General features: G+C 35.3%; 1 protein-coding gene and 1 non-coding gene across 2 annotated transcripts in view; both read left to right on the top strand.

Moving 5' to 3' along the window:
• Positions 1-6,522, top strand: part of FSTL5 (follistatin like 5) — an 813,440-nt gene that overhangs the window by 748,913 nt on the left and 58,005 nt on the right. The gene's annotated exons all lie outside the window — the stretch shown is intronic.
• On the top strand, positions 5,935-6,041 carry LOC122151535. Its single transcript, XR_006164198.1, has one exon. It is a non-coding gene; the product is annotated as a U6 spliceosomal RNA (small nuclear RNA).

The raw sequence follows: 6,522 nt of genomic DNA, 5'->3' as shown, positions 1-6,522 counted from the left end.
TATAGTTTTAAGTTTCACATTTAAGTTTTTGATTCATCTAGAGTTATTTTTGTGTATAGTGTGAGGTACAGATCTTGTTTCATTTTTCTGCAAATGAATATCCAGTTTTTCCAGCACCATTTATTAAACAACATTCTCTTCCCCATTTAATGGATTTTTGCCCTTTGTCAAAGATCAGCTGACTATAGGTCAATGGATCTATTTCTGGGTTCTCAATTCTATTCCATTAGTCTATGTGTCTGTCATTATACCAATGCCTGTTCTGATATTTTCAAAAGTTAAATTCCTTCATGTACTTCCAGTATAAAATAAGAATGTTCATTCATTATTTCCACCATCATTTATGCATCTCCTTCTTAAGTGTGGGTGTTTTAAAAATCCTTTGTGATCAATAACATCTTAAATCAGTATTAAATAATTTCAGCACAGGATTTCAAAAGGAAATATTTAATGCTTTTATTTAAATTAATGTTGACTGCTAACCAGAAGGCTGGTGGTTCAAACTCACTAGCCACTCCTTGGAAGGAAGACTGAGCAATCTACTGTCATAGTGATACTGTCTCAGCAACCCAAGGAGGGGTCGCTATGAGTCAGGGCCAACTCGATGGCACATAACAACAACAATGTTAGAAAAAGAATAACCATAGAATAAATTTTCATTTGTAAAATCTTTCACTAGAGTAAATAGCTTGTCTTTTTCAAAATGTTGCTTAATATACACTTATTCACTGAAAAAAAAAATCAAGAATCTGGATTAAAGTAAATTTATTATATCTGTTTCATTGATTTAATTATACTTTGAAACTGTGAACAGTAATGATATACTTTCATTCAATCCAATTATCTTTTGTTCATTTTGAGTTATAAACTATTTCATTGAAAATATCCCAGGTGTTCTTTAGACTTTTATAATTTTTTTTTTTCCATTGGCATTGTAAAGCACATCATTCTGTTACCATGTTGTTGTTTTGTTAGGTGCCATTCAGTTAGTTCTGACTCAAAGTACCTCATACACAACTAAAAGAAACACTGCTTGGTCTTGTTCCATCTTCACACTTGTTGCTACTATGTCAGTCCATGACATTAAAGGTATCCCTCTTTTTTGATGACCCTCGCCTTTACCAACCATGATGTCCTCCAGGGACCAGTCCCACGTGATAACATGTCCAAAGTATGTGAGATGAAGTCTGGCCATTCTCACTTGTATGGAGTATTCCAGCTGTACTTCTTTCAAGATAGATTTGTTCATTCCACTGGCAATGGTATATTCAATATTCTTCACAATACTATAATTCAAATGCATCATTTTTCTTTTCTTTTCTTTTTTTTTTTTTTTCTTTTTGGTCTTTTTAATTCCTTGTCCACCTTTAGTAGTTGTATGAGGTGATAGGAAATACCATGGATTGGGCCAGGTGTACCTGAGTCTTCAATGTGGTATCTTTACTTAGTAATACTTTAAGAGATCTTTCGTAGCAGATTTTTCCAATTCCAGTAGTTTTTTAATTTCTTGAACACTGGTTCCATGGGCATTAATTGTGGCTCTAATTAAAATGAAATTGTTGCCAACTGCAATATTTTCTCCATTTATTCTGATGTTGCTTATCGGTTCAGGTGCGAGGATTTTTGTTTTCTTTATGTTGAAGATTAGCAATAGAAGAAGATAATTTAACAGCCTAATATTTTTTTATCATCTGCAAGAGATTAAGGAGAAGAATAAAAAAAGATCAGATTAAAGAAGATTAAAATGGAAGATACCACAAGTAGTTTGCTTGAACAAACAGGGGTTTTATTCTCTTACAGTTTACAAGGCTGGAATTCTGAGTTCACAGTGCTAGTTCTAGGGGCTGCATGAAAGTCCCTTGACCTTGGGCTTCAGTTCTGCCTCTTACTCCCAGACCCCTGAAGCTGGAGGCATCTCTTCACTCAGAGAGCTGGTGGCTGCTAAAGTTGACAAACCCAAGGTTGACAAATAAAATGGCACAGTCCCAAGATTACCAAACAACATGGCAGGCCACTAGTTGAAGTCAGAAGCCAATCACAAGATCAGCAAGAAACATGACAAGCTGCTCAATGAAGACTCAGCTACATGCAGGGTCTGAGCATGTCAAAAAGCTGCAGAGACCTTTACCAAAGCTTCTTGTATACTGAAAGCAGTTCCTAAGGCACCTACTCAGCTGCTCTAGTTGATTCCACCATGGAGTTGATTACCAGCCACATCATGGGGAATAACTATATCCAGCTACCCACCACTCAAAACCAGTCCCAGCCAAGTTGACAACTTATCTAACATAGCAACATTAAAAGATTTTTGATAAAATGTGTTTGCTGAGTGGAATCTTCATTTACACTAACCACATATGTAGTAGGAAGAGCTACTCACTTCTTTTCAGAAACAGTTGTTATTTTTTCTTCTGGTACATTATGTACATAAAAGAAAAATAAATAAATAACAAGTATATTCTTTGGCCAATTTATAGATAAATACATAAAACCTTAAAAGGCAAGATGAGCTCATAGTCAGAGAATTACTTTGGATGGCTCAACATTATTTCTGTTTTTTACAAACACTATTGATCTTAAATTTTCCTACACCCATAGACTTGTCCAGCATTTTTCTTTATCTTACACACTTTTTATAAAACTCTGTTATTCTCATCTAAGGTTTCTTTTGCACATGCATCTACTTTTTTCCTTATAAACATCCTTGAAGTGTGTGTGGATAAGGGAGGAAGTTATTTCATCTCTTTTTTTGTATGCATTATCATTTACATACAATTGATAATTCTCCAATATGAACAAAAATATATATTTTTTCTTTGTTGTTGTTATTGTTAGGTACCATTGAGTTGGTTCTGATTCAGAGAAAGCCTATGCATAACAGAAGGAAACACTGACTGATCATATACCATATTCAGAATCATTACTATTTGAGCCCATAGTTGCAGCCACTGTGTCAATCCATCTCCTTGTGTCAATCCATCTCCTTGAGGGTCTTCTTTTTTTCAGTGATTATCTACCTTACTAAGCATGGTGTCCCCCAGGGACTGGTCTCTGATAACATATCCAAAGTACATGAGATGAAAGAAATCTCAGTTCCTAAGGAGCTCTCTGGCTGTATTTCCTGGCAGTCTATGGTGTATATAGACTAGGGTGTGCTTGACTCAAGCTATGATATTTTCAGTTGCCTCATATGCATGTAAGAGCTGGAGAATGAGTAAGGAGGACCATAGATGAATTGATGCATTTGAATTGTCATGTCAGCAAAGAGTATTGAATGCATCATGAACTGCTCAATGAATGAACTAATCTGTCTTGCAGTAAGTACAGCCAGAATGCTTCTAAGAAGCAAAAATCACCAGACTTTGCCTCTTATACTTTGGTAATGTGCTCAGAAGGAACCAATTCCTGTAGATATTATGATAGATAAAGTAAAGGGTCAGTGAAAAAGATAAGACCCTCAATACGGTGGAATAACACAACAGCTGCAAACAATAAGCATCCCAACAATTCTGAGGATAGTGTGTAACTGGGCAGTGTTTCTTTCCATTGTACGTAGGGTCACTATGAGTCAAAATTGACTTCTTGGCCCCTAACTACAACATCAAATACTATTTAAATTATAAAGAGCCATGGCAGTGCAGTGGTTAAGCAGTCAACTGCTAAATGAAAGGTTGGCAGTTCAAACACACAAACCGCTTCATGTGTGTTGGAGCAAGATGTGTAATGTGGCTTCTGTAAAGATTCACAGACTTGTATACTCTATGGGGCAGTTGTTCTATAGAGTCCCTGTGCATATGGATCAACCCTACATCACAAGTTTTAGAATTGTGTTTCTATTTCAAGTATATTAGTTCTACTTCTCATTTATTATTATCTAACCACATCTAAGCTAACTTTTGTCAACATGTGCATATTGACAGTCTCTGTCATTATTTTCCATTCCAAGTTCTGCAAAGTGACTTTACTTCATGTAGCCAACCATTAATCATCTTACTCTCTAATCCCCCAAATCACCAAATGCTATTGATTTTATTGCCAAAACACATGTTTGAATCTAATTGCTTTTACTGCTCATACTGCATTTATGCTCAAGTCATTCCTAAGATATGAGAACAGAATCAACTTTAACAGAGATAGCAGAGTATTTTTCATGGAACTTGAGATTATTTATGACCTAATATTTTTCTATTTTTTCATGCTTATAAGCTTCTACTTCTTAATATTTACTTTGGGCTTCAGCCAAACTACTACCATGTCTTCCTCCCTTAGCTCCAATGCCACTATTCCTGCTGTGGTTTCCTCCCTAGAATCTCTATCAACCCATCTAACCTGTAGGTTCATTGAGTTCTGTGTAACTTTCTGTGACAGCAGAACTCATTTAAAAAACCAATGTACAGTGAAATCTGTGAGAGCCAGAACTTAACAAAACTGCCTTATTTTTCAGGGTTTCACCAGTTTTCTGCCTTTGACAGGGTTCAGTATTACCACTTTTCTATCATTTCCTAGTAGTAGAAAATGTTTGAGTTTTCATCTTTAGACAGCTTTTTACCTTACACAGATTGTGTCTTTGACAGGTTATATTGTATTTGTCCACATATTTGTTTTCATCATAAAAATAAGAACTTTTTAACAGAACAATAATCCTTATGACATTATTCCTAACACATGGCTAATTGGTCACTACATGGTAGAAATTCATGAGGCTGAAAAAGAGGATGACAGAATATATTTTTTAGAATTTACTTGCATATGTTTCAAAACCTTCTTGTGAAATCTTGAAATTACTTGGGAAATATTTTACTGTTCTCTGTCTTACACAAGAGCTAACAGCTTTAATAATTGTGAACCATCTGATAGTTCTCAATTTTTTGCAAACTCTAATTTACCATCTAGGAGCTCTGGTAGCATAGTGCCTAAGGCGCTTGACTGCTAACCAGAGGGCTGACAGTTCAAACCCACCAGCCACTCCTCAGAAGGAAGGTTGGACAATCTACTTCTGTAGTGATACTGCCTCGGAAACACAAGGAGGGGTTGCTATGGGTCGGGGCTGACTCAACGGCACATAACAACAATAACAACAATTTGCCATCTGGATAGAAACATGGATATTAATGGAAGGGTTTGATAGTGGAAGTATTAACATGCATATTTAAAGAAGAGTGTCCCTGAAGGACTTTATAACATAGCAAATTAGATTAATATAAATATATTTTAACATATTATGAAAAGTGTTATAATAGAGATAGTGTTAAAGTACTTCATATAAAAGTGAATGATGAAATGATTTTTGAAAAGTCAGAGATGTGCTACAGCAGTGAATCAGATAAGGAATAGATGAGAGTAAGGTTTGGCACATGAAAATACTAGGGAAGAGTTTGTTCAGAATATTGAATATGTATCATTTTCTTAACTTATGTGATCAGAAAAGCAATAGCTAAAATCTGCCAAAAAATTGGTAGTATCTAGAAGAATCTATCCCTCCTCTGACAATGGGAAGAAGAACCAGAACAAAGGGTATATTTAGATTTTTATCATATTACCAGGATTATCAGCAGTAGTTGAGAGTGATCTTGTGAAGACATGAGGTTTGAGAAAAGTATTCTTGCAACTGTGAGCATTCTTCAGTCCCTACTGATTGAAGTGCCTGACTAGACACAGACATATTCTTAAATCTTTGATCTCTATTAAAAGAATACGTATATTTTGCCTTTTTCTATTGGAGTCTATTGACTACTACCACTATGATAGCTAAAATAAATTTTTGTAGTATTAGCTTGTCAGACAAGCAAGAGCAGGAATGTGAGAAAATTTAATATATGCAGAGGAAATAGCATGTAAAAAGAACAGGTTAAATATAAAAAATCACAGCAAGCTTACTCTTATAATACGAAAGGAAAATAAACTTAAAGAAAAATATCTTTGAAAAAAATTGGGGTGCTCACTTTGGTAGCACATATACTAAAATTGGAATGATACATTGAAGATTACCATGATCCCTGTACAAGGATATCATGCAAATTTGTAAAGTGTTTCTTATTTATAGTCACGTGGGATACCATCAAGAAGAATAATCTATGAGTAATTGGAAGTCCAGGACAGGAAGAGACAGATAAAACCACAGAGAAAATTGTCAAAGATTTGTTGGAAGAGAATTTCGATCATATGATGAAAGACGAGATTATATCTATTCAAGAAGTTCAATGAACCCCAAACAGGGTAGAACTCAAAATAAAAACACCAAGACACATCACTATGAAACTCATAAAACCAAGGAAAAAGAAAGAATCCTGAAGGCAACATAGGAAAAACAAAAGTTGTCTACAAATGGCAACCAATAAGACTAAGCTCTGATTTTCCACAGAAACCATGCATGTGAGAAGGCAAAGGCAAAGGCAAAGGAATGATATATATATAGGAGCTCTGGTAGCATAGTGGCTAAAGCACTTGATTGCTAACCAGAAGGCTGGCGGTTCAAACCCACCAGCCACTCCTTGGAAGGAAGGTTGGGCAATCCTACTTCCA

The sequence above is a fragment of the Orycteropus afer genome, unplaced genomic scaffold (genome assembly GCF_000298275.1).
Source record: "Orycteropus afer afer isolate SDZICR_OR568_19922 unplaced genomic scaffold, OryAfe1.0 scaffold00535, whole genome shotgun sequence".
Classification (NCBI taxonomy): Eukaryota; Metazoa; Chordata; class Mammalia; order Tubulidentata; family Orycteropodidae; genus Orycteropus; species Orycteropus afer.
This window is presented reverse-complemented; position numbering and strand designations above follow the sequence as displayed.